This window comes from Dendropsophus ebraccatus, chromosome 1 (genome assembly GCF_027789765.1).
Source record: "Dendropsophus ebraccatus isolate aDenEbr1 chromosome 1, aDenEbr1.pat, whole genome shotgun sequence".
In the NCBI taxonomy this organism is placed as follows: domain Eukaryota; kingdom Metazoa; phylum Chordata; class Amphibia; order Anura; family Hylidae; genus Dendropsophus; species Dendropsophus ebraccatus.
The window spans coordinates 226,445,493-226,455,492 of record NC_091454.1 but is presented as its reverse complement, the minus strand read 5'-3'; the positions used below and the strand labels follow the sequence as shown (position 1 = coordinate 226,455,492).

Genomic DNA, 10,000 nt, shown 5'->3' with positions numbered 1-10,000 from the left:
GTCCAACATTCCATCCTCCACGGTTCCCTGGTCGCATTTTCTCCTGCCCCAGTGGTGTGGCTCTACTTAGGGGGAAAGTGGCCATGTTTTTGTAGCGCTGGATAACCCCTTTAAACCCCCCCTTCCCCCGACCTGCTCTGTCGAGAGAAAGGGAGAAAAGACTTAAGGTCCACCGAGATTTGAATTCGGATCGCTGGATTCAGAGTCCAGAGTGCTAACCATTACACCATGGAACCCTTGACAGCAAAGAAGCAGATAAAATGCCGGAAACAGGGACATTTAATGGTTGACCCCCTCCTGTATGGAGTGTGTGCACACAGTATATGAAGTAAACTAAATTCTGTAGCCACTGCTGAGGAAAGGATCCGGCAGACTCGGCTTCCCACGGAGAATTGCCGGCCGCAGAAAGGACTGAGCCCTGAGAAGACTCAAGGTTCCACGCTTGCAGCAGGTAGCGTGGCCGAGCAATCTAAGGTGCTGCATTAAGGCTCCAGTCTCTTCGGGGCGTGGGTTCGAATCCCACCGCTGCCAGAGCATGTTTTTGTTTTCTGTCATATGCTGCTTCAGCCCACTCGCCACGGCCAGAAAATTCGGCCCGGTTTTTCATAGAGCTTTAAAAATCCCAAGCAGGGTCTTTATTTGGTTGACTCCTCCCGTGTGGAGTGTGTGCACACAGTATATGAAGTGAACCTATTTCTGTAGCCACTGCTGAGGAAAGGATTGGGCTGACTTAGCTTCCACAGGGAGTCGCCAGCCACAGAAAGGTCTGAGCCCCGAGGAGGCGCAATGCGCTCAGCCTTGCAGCCGGTAGCGTGGCCGAGCGGTCTAAGGCGCTGGATTTAGGCTCCAGTCTCTTTGGAGGCGTGGGTTTGAATCCCACCGCTGCCAAAGCATGCATTAGTTTTTTCTGTCACATGCTCCTCCCTATGGATCCCATAACCATTAAGGTCTTTTACGCGGGCCGATAATCGTCCAGAAAAATCGTTGAATCGTTCGAATTTAAGCAATCATTTTCTAATGAAAAAGCGTCAAGTATTAAAGGACAAAGTAAAATGGTTGGTATGTCATTGATCGCCCCTTTTGAGGTGAACTCAAAATCATGGCTTGTCGTCCGCTAAACGAGCGCTTAAACAATTTATCTGTGCGCGTAACAAGACTGTCCCAGCAATTTAGACATGGTTCTTTAGGGCAAGTCCAACATTCCTTCCTCCACGGTTCCCTGGTCGGCATTTTCTCCTGCCCCAGTGGTGTGGCTCTACTTAGGGGGAAAGTGGCCATGTTTTTGTAGCGCTGGATAACCCCTTTAAACCCCCCCTTCCCCCGACCTGCTCTGTCGAGAGAAAGGGAGAAAAGACTTAAGGTCCCACCGAGATTTGAACTCGGATCGCTGGATTCAGAGTCCAGAGTGCTAACCATTACACCATGGAACCCTTGACAGCAAAGAAGCAGAAAAATGCTGAAAAGGGACATTTAATGGTTGACCCCCCCCTCCTGTATGGAGTGTGTGCACACAGTATATGAAGTAAACTAAATTCTGTAGCCACTGCTGAGGAAAGGATCCGGCTGACTCGGCTTCCACGGGAATTGCCGGCCGCAGAAAGGACTGAGCCCTGAGAAGACGCAAGGTGCCACGCTTGCAGCAGGTAGTGGGGCCGAGCGGTCTAAGGCGCCGGATTAAGGCTCCAGTCTCTTCGGGGGCGTGGGTTCGAATCCCACCGCTGCCAAGAGCATGTTTTGTTTTCTGTCATATGCTGCTTCAGCCCACTCGCCACGGCCAGAAAATTCGGCCCGGTTTTTCATAGAGCTTTAAAAAATCCCAAGCAGGGTCTTTATTTGGTTGACTCCTCCCGTGTGGAGTGTGTGCACACAGTATATGAAGTGAACTATTTCTGTAGCCACTGCTGAGGAAGGATTGGGCTGACTTAGCTTCCACAGGGAGTCGCCAGCAACAGAAAGGTCTGAGCCCCGAGGAGGCGCAATGCGCTCAGCCTTGCAGGCCGGGTAGCGTGGCCGAGCGGTCTAAGGCGCTGGATTTAGGCTCCAGTCTCTTTGGAGGCGTTGGGTTCGAATCCCACCGCTGCCAAAGCATGCATTAGTTTTTCTGTCACATGCTCCTCCCTATGGATCCCATAACCTTTAAGGGTCTTTTACGCGGGCCGATAATCGTCCAGAAAAATCGTTGAATCGTTCGAATTTAAGCAATCATTTTCTAATGAAAAAGCGTCAAGTATTAAAGGACGAAGTAAAAATGGTTGGTATGTCATTGATCGCCCCTTTTGAGCTGAACTCAAAATCATGGCTTGTCGTCCGCTAAACGAGCGCTTAAACAATTTATCTGTGCGCGTAACAAGACTGTCCCAGCAATTTAGACATGGTTCTTTAGGGCAAGTCCAACATTCCTTCCTCCACGGTTCCCTGGTCGGCATTTTCTCTGCCCCAGTGGTGTGGCTCTACTTAGGGGGAAAGTGGCCATGTTTTTGTAGCGCTGGATAACCCCTTTAAACGCCCCCTTCCCCCGACCTGCTCTGTCAAGAGAAAGGGAGAAAAGACTTAAGGTACCCACCGAGATTTGAACTCGGATCGCTGGATTCAGAGTCCAGAGTGCTAACCATTACACCATGGAACCCTTGACAGCAAGAAGCAGAATAATGCCGAAACAGGGACATTTAATGGTTGACCCCCTCCTGTATGGAGTGTGTGCACACAGTATAGAAGTAACTAAATTCTGTAGCCACTGCTGAGGAAAGGATCCGGCATGACTCGGCTTCCACGGAGAATTGCCGGCCGCAGAAAGGAATGAGCCCTGAGAAGACGCAAGGTGCCACGCTTGCAGCAGGTAGCGTGGCCGAGCAAGTCCTAGGCGCTGGATTAAGGCTCCAGTCTCTTCGGGGGCGTGGGTTCGAATCCCACCGCTGCCAGAGCATGTTTTTGTTTTCTGTCATATGCTGCTTCAGCCCAATCGCCACGGCCAGAAAATTCGGCCCGGTTTTCATAGAGCTTTAAAAATCCCAAGCAGGGTCTTTATTTGGTTGACTCCTCCCGTGTGGAGTGTGTGCACACAGTATATGAAGTGAACCTATTTCTGTAGCCACTGCTGAGGAAAGGATTGGGCTGACTTAGCTTCCACAGGGAGTCGCCAGCCACAGAAAGGTCTGAGCCCCGAGGAGGCGCAATGCCGCTCAGCCTTGCAGCCGGTAGCGTGGGCCGAGCGGTCTAAGGCGCTGGATTTAGGCTCCAGTCTCTTTGGAGGCGTGGGTTTAAATCCCACCGCTGCCAAAGCATGCATTAGTTTTTTCCTGTCACATGCTCCTCCCTATGGATCCCATAACCATTAAGGGTCTTTTACGCGGGCCGATAATCGTCCAGAAAAATCGTTGAATCGTTCGAATTTAAGCAATCATTTCTAATGAAAAAGCGTCAAGTATTAAAGGACAAGTAAAAATGGTTGGTATGTCATTGATCGCCCCTTTTGAGCTGAACTCAAATCATGGCTTGTCGTCCGCTAAACGAGCGCTTAAACAATTTATCTGTGCGCGTAACAAGACTGTCCCAGCAATTTAGACATGGTTCTTTAGGGACAAGTCCTACATTCCTTCCTCCACGGTTCCCTGGTCGGCATTTTCTCCTGCCCCAGTGGTGTGGCTCTACTTAGGGGGAAAGTGGCCATGTTTTTGTAGCGCTGGATAACCCCTTTAAAACGCCCCCTTTCCCCGACCTGCTCTGTCAAGAGAAAGGGAGAAAAGACTTAAGGTCCCACCGAGATTTGAACTCGATCGCTGGATTCAGAGTCCAGAGTGCTAACCATTACACCATGGAACCCTTGACAGCAAAGAAGCAGAATAATGCTGAAACAGGGACATTTAATGGTTGACCCCCCCTCCTGTATGGAGTGTGTGCACACAGTATATGAAGTAAACTAAATTCTGTAGCCACTGCTGAGGAAAGGATCCGGCTGACTCGGCTTCCACGGGGAATTGCCGGCCGCAGAAAGGACTGAGCCCTGAGAAGATGCAAGGTGCCACGCTTGCAGCAGGTAGCGTGGCCGAGCGGTCTAAGGCGCTGGATTAAGGCTCCAGTCTCTTCGGGGGCGTGGGTTCGAATGCCACCGCTGCCAGAGCATGTTTTTGTTTTCTGTCATATGCTGCTTCAGCCCACTCGCCACGGCCAGAAAATTCGGCCCGGTTTTTCATAGAGCTTTAAAAATCCCAAGCAGGGTCTTTATTTGGTTGACATCCTCCCGTGTGGAGTGTGTGCACACAGTATATGAAGTGAACCTATTTCTATAGCCACTGCTGAGGAAAGGATTGGGCTGACCTTAGCTTCCACAGGGAGTCGCCAGCCACAGAAAGGTCTGAGCCCCGAGGAGGCGCAATTCGCTCAGCCTTGCAGCCGGTAGCGTGGCCGAGCGGTCTAAGGCGCTGGATTTAGGCTCCAGTCTCTTTGGAGGCGTGGGTTCGAATCCCACCGCTGCCAAAGCATGCATTAGTTTTTCTGTCACATGCTCCTCCCTATGGATCCCATAACCATTAAGGGTCTTTTATACGCGGCCGATAATCGTCCAGAAAAATCGTTGAATCGTTCGAATTTAAGCAATCATTTTCTAATGAAAAAGCGTCAAGTATTAAGGACAAAGTAAAATGGTTGGTATGTCATTGATCGCCCCTTTTGAGCTGAACTCAAAATCATGGCTTGTCGTCCGCTAAACGAGCGCTTAAACAATTTATCTGTGCGCGTAACAAGACTGTCCCAGCATTTAGACATGGTTCTTTAGGCAAGTCCAACATTCCTTCCTCCACGGTTCCCTGGTCGGCATTTTCTCCTGCCCCAGTGGTGTGGCTCTACTTAGGGGGAAAGTGGCCATGTTTTTGTAGCGCTGGATAACCCCTTTAAACCCCCCTTCCCCCGACCTGCTCTGTCGAGAGAAAGGGAGAAAAGACTTAAGGTCCCACCGAGATTTGAACTCGGATCGCTGGATTCAGAGTCCAGAGTGCTAACCATTACACCATGGAACCCTTGACAGCAAAGAAGCAGAAAAATGCCAAACAGGGACATTTAATGGTTGACCCCCCCCTCCTGTATGGAGTGTGTGCACACAGTATATGAAGTAAACTAAATTCTGTAGCCACTGCTGAGGAAAGGATCCGGCTGACTCGGCTTCCACGGGAATTGCCGGCCGCAGAAAGGACTGAGCCCTGAGAAGACGCAAGGTGCCACGCTTGCAGCAGGTAGCGTGGCCGAGCGGTCTAAGGCGCTGGATTAAGGCTCCAGTCTCTTCGGGGGCGTGGTTTCGAATCCCACCGCTGCCAGAGCATGTTTTTTGTTTCTGTCATATGCTGCTTCAGCCCACTCGCCACGGCCAGAAAATTCGGCCCGGTTTTTCATAGAGCTTTAAAAATCCCAAGCAGGGTCTTTATTTGGTTGACTCCTCCCGTGTGGAGTGTGTGCACACAGTATATGAAGTGAACCTATTTCTGTAGCCACTGCTGAGGAAAGGATTGGGCTGACTTAGCTTCCACAGGGAGTCGCCAGCCACAGAAAGGTCTGAGCCCCGAGGAGGCGCAATGCGCTCAGCCTTGCAGCCGGTAGCGTGGCCGAGCGGTCTAAGGCGCTGGATTTAGGCTCCAGTCTCTTTGGAGGCGTGGGTTCGAATCCCACCGCTGCCAAAGCATGCATTAGTTTTTCTGTCACATGCTCCTCCCTATGGATCCCATAACCATTAAGGGTCTTTTACGCGGGCCGATAATCGTCCAGAAAAATCGTTGAATCGTTCGAATTTAAGCAATCTTTTCTAATGAAAAAGCGTCAAGTATTAAAGGACAAAGTAAAATGGTTGGTATGTCATTGATCGCCCCTTTTGAGCTGAACTCAAAATCATGGCTTGTCGTCCGCTAAACGAGCGCTTAACAATTTATCTGTGCGCGTAACAAGACTGTCCCAGCAATTTAGACATGGTTCTTTAGGGCAAGTCCAACATTCCTTCCTCCACGGTTCCCTGGTCGCATTTTCTCCTGCCCCAGTGGTGTGGCTCTACTTAGGGGGAAAGTGGCCATGTTTTTGTAGCGCTGGATAACCCCTTTAAACCCCCCTTCCCCGACCTGCTCTGTCGAGAGAAAGGGAGAAAAGACTTAAGGTCCCACCGAGATTTGAACTCGGATCGCTGGATTCAGAGTCCAGAGTGCTAACCATTACACCATGGAACCCTTGACAGCAAAGAAGCAGAAAAATGCCGAAACAGGGACATTTAATGGTTGACCCCCCTCCTGTATGGAGTGTGTGCACACAGTATATGAAGTAAACTAAATTCTGTAGCCACTGCTGAGGAAAGGATCCGGCTGACTCGGCTTCCACGGGGAATTGCCGGCCGCAGAAAGGACTGAGCCCTGAGAAGACGCAAGGTGCCACGCTTGCAGCAGGTAGCGTGGCCGAGCGGTCTAAGGCGCTGGATTAAGGCTCCAGTCTCTTCGGGGCGTGGGTTCGAATCCCACCGCTGCCAGAGCATGTTTTTGTTTTCTGTCATATGCTGCTTCAGCCCACTCGCCACGGCCAGAAAATTCGGCCCGGTTTTCATAGAGCTTTAAAAATCCCAAGCAGGGTCTTTATTTGGTTGACTCCTCCCGTGTGGAGTGTGTGCACACAGTATATGAAGTGAACCTATTTCTGTAGCCACTGCTGAGGAAAGGATTGGGCTGACTTAGCTTCCACAGGGAGTCGCCAGCCACAGAAAGGTCTGAGCCCCGAGGAGGCGCAATGCGCTCAGCCTTGCAGCCGGTAGCGTGGCCGAGCGGTCTAAGCGCTGGATTTAGGCTCCAGTCCTCTTTGGAGGCGTGGGTTCGAATCCCACGCGCTGCCAAAGCATGCATTAGTTTTTCTGTCACATGCTCCTCCCTATGGATCCCATAACCATTAAGGGTCTTTTACGCGGGCCGATAATCGTCCAGAAAAATCGTTGAATCGTTCGAATTTAAGCAATCATTTTCTAATGAAAAAGCGTCAAGTATTAAAGGACAAAGTAAAATGGTTGGTATGTCATTGATCGCCCCTTTTGAGCTGAACTCAAAATCATGGCTTGTCGTCCGCTAAAAGCGAGCGCTTAAACTTTATCGGCTGCCAGAGCATGTTTTGTTTTCTCTGGTCATATGGCTGCTTTCAATCCCAACTCACTCGCCAACTGCCAGAAATTCGGCCCTGTTTTTCATAGGCTTTAAAAAATCAAGCAGGGTCTTTATTTTGGTTGACTCCTCCCGTGTGGGAGTTGTGTGACACAGTATATGATGAAACCTATTTCTGTAGCCACTGTGAGGAAAGGATTGGGCTGACTTAGCTTCCCAGGGAGTCGCCAGCCACAGAAAGGTCTGAGCCCAACGAGGAGGCGCATGGACCTCAGCCTTGTCAGCCGGTAGCGTGGCCGAGCGTCTAAGCGCTGGATTTAGGCTCCAGTCTCTTGGGCGTGGGTTCGAATCCCACCGCTGCAAAGCATGCATTAGTTTTTTCTGTCACATGCTCCTCCCTATGGATCCCATAACCATTAAGGGTCTTTTACGCGGGCCGATAATCGTCCAGAAAAATCGTTGAAATCGTTCGAATTTAAGCAATCATTTTCTAATGAAAAGCGTCAAGTATTAAAGGACAGTAAAAATGGTTGGTATGTCATTGATCGCCCCTTTTGAGCTGAACTCAAAATCATGGCTTGTCGTCCGCTAAACGAGCGCTTAAACAATTTATCTGTGCGCGTAACAAGACTGTCCCAGCAATTTAGACATGGTTCTTTAGGGCAAGTCCAACATTCCTTCCTCCACGTTCCCTGGTCGCATTTTCTCCTGCCCCAGTGGTGTGGCTCTACTTAGGGGGAAAGTGGCCATGTTTTTGTAGCGCTGGATAACCCCTTTAACCCCCCCCTCCCCCGACCTGCCCTGTCGAGAGAAAGGGAGAAAAGACTTAAGGTCCCACCGAGATTTGAACTCGGATCGCTGGATTCAGAGTCCAGAGTGCTAACCATTACACCATGGAACCCTTGACAGCAAAGAAGCAGAATAATGCCGAAACAGTGACATTTAATGGTTGAACCCCCTCCTGTATGGAGTGTGTGCACACAGTATATGAAGTAAACTAAATTCTGTAGCCACTGCTGAGAAAGGATCCGGCTGACTCGGCTTCCACGGGGAATTGCCGGCCGCAGAAAGGACTGAGCCCTGAGAAGACGCAAGGTGCCACGCTTGCAGCAGGTAGCGGGCCGAGCGGTCTAAGGCGCTGGAGTAAGGCTCCAGTCTCTTCGGGGGCGTGGTTCGAATCCCACCGCTGCCAGAGCATGTTTTTTGTTTTCTGTCATATGCTGCTTCAGCCCACTCGCCACGGCCAGAAAATTCGGCCCGGTTTTTTCATAGAGCTTTAAAAATCCCAGCAGGGTCTTTATTTGTTGACTCCTCCCGTGTGGAGTGTGTGCACACAGTATATGAAGTGAACCTATTTCTGTAGCCACTGCTGAGGAAAGGATTGGGCTGACTTAGCTTCCACAGGGAGTCGCCAGCCACAGAAAGGTCTGAGCCCCGAGGAGGCGCAATGCGCTCAGCCTTGCAGCCGGTAGCGTGGCCGAGCGGTCTAAGGCGCTGGATTTAGGCTCCAGTCTCTTTGGAGGCGTGGTTCGAATCCCACCGCTGCCAAAGCATGCATTAGTTTTTTCTGTCACATGCTCCTCCCTATGGATCCCATAACCATTAAGGGTCTTTTACGCGGGCCGATAATCGTCCAGAAAATCGTTGAATCGTTCGAATTTAAGCAATCATTTTCTAATGAAAAAGCGTCAAGTATTAAAGGACAAAGTAAAAATGGTTGGTATGTCATTGATCGCCCCTTTTGAGCTGAACTCAAATCATGGCTTGTCGTCCGCTAACCGAGCGCTTAAACAATTTATCTGTGCGCGTAACAAGACTGTCCAGCAATTTAGACATGGTTTCTTTAGGGCAAGTCCAACATTCCTTCCTCCACGGTTCCCTGGTCGGCATTTTCTCCTGCCCCAGTGGTGTGGCTCTACTTAGGGGAAAGTGGCCATGTTTTTGTAGCGCTGGATAACCCCTTTAAACGCCCCCTTCCCCGACCTGCTCTGTCGAGAGAAAGGGAGAAAAGACTTAAGGTCCCCACCGAGATTTGAACTCGGATCGCTGGATTCAGAGTCCAGAGTGCTAACCATTACACCATGGAACCCTTGACAGCAAAGAAGCAGAAAATGCCGAACAGGGACATTTAATGGTTGACCCCCCCCTCCTGTATGGAGTGTGTGCACACAGTATATGAAGTAAACTAAATTCTGTAGCCACTGCTGAGGAAAGGATCCGGCTGACTCGGCTTCCACGGGAATTGCCGGCCGCAGAAAGGACTGAGCCCTGAGAAGACGCAAGGTGCCACGCTTGCAGCAGTGCGTGGCCGAGCGGTCCTAAGGCGCTGGATTAAGGCTCCAGTCTCTTCGGGGGCGTGGGTTCGAATCCCACCGCTGCCAGAGCATGTTTTTTGTTTTCTGTCATATGCTGCTTCAGCCCACTCGCCACGGCCAGAAAATTCGGCCCGGTTTTTCATAGAGCTTTAAAAATCCCAAGCAGGGTCTTTATTTGGTTGACTCCTCCCGTGTGGAGTGTGTGCACACAGTATATGAAGTGAACCTATTTCTGTAGCCACTGCTGAGGAAAGGATTGGGCTGACTTAGCTTCCACAGGAGTTCGCCAGCCACAGAAGGTCTGAGCCCCGAGGAGGCGCATGCGCTCAGCCTTGCAGCCGTAGCGTGGCCGAGCGGTCTAAGGCGCTGGATTTAGGCTCCAGTCTCTTTGGAGGCGTGGGTTCGAATCCCACCGCTGCCAAAGCATGCATTAGTTTTTTCTGTCACATGCTCCTCCCTATGGATCCCTAACCATTAAGGGTCTTTTACAACGCGGCCGATAATCGTCCAGAAAAATCGTTGAATCGTTCGAATTTAAGCAATCATTTCTATTGAAAAAGCGTCAAGTATTAAAGG

At 50.5% G+C, this 10,000-nt stretch overlaps 21 non-coding genes across 21 annotated transcripts; 14 read left to right on the top strand and 7 right to left on the bottom strand.

Moving 5' to 3' along the window:
• Window positions 1–806: 806 nt before the first annotated feature.
• TRNAL-UAG (transfer RNA leucine (anticodon UAG)) lies at window positions 807–888 on the top strand. Its single transcript has one exon. It is a non-coding gene; the product is annotated as a tRNA-Leu (tRNA).
• A 470-nt stretch (window positions 889–1,358) lies between these two features.
• Window positions 1,359–1,430, bottom strand: TRNAQ-CUG (transfer RNA glutamine (anticodon CUG)). The gene has a single exon. It is a non-coding gene; the product is annotated as a tRNA-Gln (tRNA).
• A 212-nt stretch (window positions 1,431–1,642) lies between these two features.
• Window positions 1,643–1,724, top strand: TRNAL-AAG (transfer RNA leucine (anticodon AAG)). The gene has a single exon. It is a non-coding gene; the product is annotated as a tRNA-Leu (tRNA).
• Window positions 1,725–2,000: 276 nt separating this feature from the next.
• Window positions 2,001–2,083, top strand: TRNAL-UAG (transfer RNA leucine (anticodon UAG)). Its single transcript has one exon. It is a non-coding gene; the product is annotated as a tRNA-Leu (tRNA).
• Window positions 2,084–2,553: 470 nt separating this feature from the next.
• TRNAQ-CUG (transfer RNA glutamine (anticodon CUG)) lies at window positions 2,554–2,626 on the bottom strand. The gene has a single exon. It is a non-coding gene; the product is annotated as a tRNA-Gln (tRNA).
• Window positions 2,627–2,835: 209 nt separating this feature from the next.
• On the top strand, window positions 2,836–2,918 carry TRNAL-AAG (transfer RNA leucine (anticodon AAG)). The gene has a single exon. It is a non-coding gene; the product is annotated as a tRNA-Leu (tRNA).
• A 275-nt stretch (window positions 2,919–3,193) lies between these two features.
• Window positions 3,194–3,276, top strand: TRNAL-UAG (transfer RNA leucine (anticodon UAG)). The gene has a single exon. It is a non-coding gene; the product is annotated as a tRNA-Leu (tRNA).
• A 472-nt stretch (window positions 3,277–3,748) lies between these two features.
• On the bottom strand, window positions 3,749–3,819 carry TRNAQ-CUG (transfer RNA glutamine (anticodon CUG)). The gene has a single exon. It is a non-coding gene; the product is annotated as a tRNA-Gln (tRNA).
• Window positions 3,820–4,032: 213 nt separating this feature from the next.
• TRNAL-AAG (transfer RNA leucine (anticodon AAG)) lies at window positions 4,033–4,114 on the top strand. Its single transcript has one exon. It is a non-coding gene; the product is annotated as a tRNA-Leu (tRNA).
• A 277-nt stretch (window positions 4,115–4,391) lies between these two features.
• TRNAL-UAG (transfer RNA leucine (anticodon UAG)) lies at window positions 4,392–4,473 on the top strand. Its single transcript has one exon. It is a non-coding gene; the product is annotated as a tRNA-Leu (tRNA).
• Window positions 4,474–4,940: 467 nt separating this feature from the next.
• On the bottom strand, window positions 4,941–5,012 carry TRNAQ-CUG (transfer RNA glutamine (anticodon CUG)). Its single transcript has one exon. It is a non-coding gene; the product is annotated as a tRNA-Gln (tRNA).
• Window positions 5,013–5,224: 212 nt separating this feature from the next.
• Window positions 5,225–5,306, top strand: TRNAL-AAG (transfer RNA leucine (anticodon AAG)). Its single transcript has one exon. It is a non-coding gene; the product is annotated as a tRNA-Leu (tRNA).
• A 275-nt stretch (window positions 5,307–5,581) lies between these two features.
• Window positions 5,582–5,663, top strand: TRNAL-UAG (transfer RNA leucine (anticodon UAG)). The gene has a single exon. It is a non-coding gene; the product is annotated as a tRNA-Leu (tRNA).
• Window positions 5,664–6,128: 465 nt separating this feature from the next.
• On the bottom strand, window positions 6,129–6,200 carry TRNAQ-CUG (transfer RNA glutamine (anticodon CUG)). Its single transcript has one exon. It is a non-coding gene; the product is annotated as a tRNA-Gln (tRNA).
• Window positions 6,201–6,412: 212 nt separating this feature from the next.
• TRNAL-AAG (transfer RNA leucine (anticodon AAG)) lies at window positions 6,413–6,493 on the top strand. The gene has a single exon. It is a non-coding gene; the product is annotated as a tRNA-Leu (tRNA).
• A 274-nt stretch (window positions 6,494–6,767) lies between these two features.
• On the top strand, window positions 6,768–6,850 carry TRNAL-UAG (transfer RNA leucine (anticodon UAG)). The gene has a single exon. It is a non-coding gene; the product is annotated as a tRNA-Leu (tRNA).
• Window positions 6,851–7,938: 1,088 nt separating this feature from the next.
• TRNAQ-CUG (transfer RNA glutamine (anticodon CUG)) lies at window positions 7,939–8,010 on the bottom strand. The gene has a single exon. It is a non-coding gene; the product is annotated as a tRNA-Gln (tRNA).
• Window positions 8,011–8,576: 566 nt separating this feature from the next.
• Window positions 8,577–8,657, top strand: TRNAL-UAG (transfer RNA leucine (anticodon UAG)). The gene has a single exon. It is a non-coding gene; the product is annotated as a tRNA-Leu (tRNA).
• A 468-nt stretch (window positions 8,658–9,125) lies between these two features.
• TRNAQ-CUG (transfer RNA glutamine (anticodon CUG)) lies at window positions 9,126–9,198 on the bottom strand. Its single transcript has one exon. It is a non-coding gene; the product is annotated as a tRNA-Gln (tRNA).
• Window positions 9,199–9,405: 207 nt separating this feature from the next.
• On the top strand, window positions 9,406–9,490 carry TRNAL-AAG (transfer RNA leucine (anticodon AAG)). The gene has a single exon. It is a non-coding gene; the product is annotated as a tRNA-Leu (tRNA).
• Window positions 9,491–9,763: 273 nt separating this feature from the next.
• TRNAL-UAG (transfer RNA leucine (anticodon UAG)) lies at window positions 9,764–9,845 on the top strand. The gene has a single exon. It is a non-coding gene; the product is annotated as a tRNA-Leu (tRNA).
• Window positions 9,846–10,000: the final 155 nt, after the last annotated feature.